At 49.3% G+C, this 1462-nt stretch overlaps 1 protein-coding gene across 1 annotated transcript in view; it reads right to left on the bottom strand.

Moving 5' to 3' along the window:
- Nucleotides 1-1462, bottom strand: part of SLC24A4 (solute carrier family 24 member 4) — a 218705-nt gene that overhangs the window by 62823 nt on the left and 154420 nt on the right. The gene's annotated exons all lie outside the window — the stretch shown is intronic.

The raw sequence follows: 1462 nt of genomic DNA, 5'->3' as shown, positions 1-1462 counted from the left end.
TGTGGGGGGTGAGAGGACAGCCATCATATATGACAGCCAAGGTGTAGACCATGCACAGAGCCTGTGTGAAGACAGGAGGAGGGGGTGTGGGGGGTGAGGGGACAGTCATCATATATGACAGCCAAGGCACAGACAGGCACAGACCATGCACAGAGCCTGTGTGAAGACAGGAGGAGGGAGTGTGGGGGGTAAGGGGACAGTCATCACATATGACAGCCAAGGTGTAGACCATGCACAAAGCCTGTGTGAAGACAGGGGGGAGGGAGCGTTGGGGAAAGGGAACAGTCATCACATATGACAGCCAAGGCACAGACTGTATACAGAGCTTCTATGGAGACAGGAGGCAGGGACTCTTGGGGGCTGAGGGGGACTGCACACCCAAAGCAGCCCAGGTGGACATGGGGCTCAGAGAAGTCCAGCACCATGTAGATTTTCTCCATCAGTGCCCTTCACTAAGAAATACAGAAACTGAGGCCCAAAGAGGAGACAGGACTTGCTGGGCAACAGAAAGTCCTGAAACTCAGAACACATGACTGGTGCTCCTCTCGCTAACACTCCGATGTCCTCTCCTTACAGAAACAGCTCTCTTCCAGCACCAGAATGCACCTCGAAAGGCAGGGGCCAAGAAGGCAGGCATTGCTCACTCCCCCACACATCCTCAGAAAACAGGAAAGGGGGCCAAGATGGCGCCACGTTCCCACAGCTTGGGCCAGGGGCGAAACAAAAGTCCCAGGCTTTACTGAGAAGCTTCCTAGTGCTGCAGCTAAAACTGGTCCCAAAGCAAAACCTTTTCCAGCTCTACAGAAGGAGTTGGTAATTTTTTCTGTAAAGGGCTGGATAGGAAATGTTTTGGTCTTTGTTGGCTATGTGGTCTCTGTGCAAAACTACTCTGCTGTCGTAGAACAAGGGCAGCACATGGCTGTGTTCCAATAAAACTTTATTTACAAAAACAGGTGGTGGGCTGGAGTTGGCCCTGCAGTCGAAGTTTGCTGACCCCTGCTCCACAGTGCTCCTGCAAAATTCCAAAGGTGTTCCCAAGTTCAGAAAAAGATTAGGTCTTAGCAACACCAAGACATTTGGGAGGCAGGATCAGAGTTAAGGAACCACTAAGCCAAACCCACACCCCCATAGTAAAAAAGGAGGGCATGCCAGGCCAGAGAAAACTAGAAAGGTAATTACTCTATCCTAGAAATATTTTCCAGGTCTGTCACTCAAAATTTGCCTGAGACCTACATTGCAATATTCGTTTTCATGAATGGTTTCTTCTGCTAATTAAGACCCTACTCCTTCATTTTGCCCTGGTTATAACTATGTGAGAGTCTCAGATTTCCCTTTCTTAATTATCTCTTACAAAGATTCATATTTGACTAGGTTTCCAGACACAAGCAGACCAGGCTGAGCGGCAGGGGGAGAATTTGCTGTGATTGATCCAAAGTAGGCAAGCAAACCAGACCAACTTCAC

This window comes from Orycteropus afer, unplaced genomic scaffold, assembly GCF_000298275.1.
Source record: "Orycteropus afer afer isolate SDZICR_OR568_19922 unplaced genomic scaffold, OryAfe1.0 scaffold00127, whole genome shotgun sequence".
NCBI classification, from domain to species: Eukaryota; Metazoa; Chordata; class Mammalia; order Tubulidentata; family Orycteropodidae; genus Orycteropus; species Orycteropus afer.
Note: the sequence above shows the minus strand (reverse complement) of the source record. Positions and strands in the feature narration are given on the sequence as shown.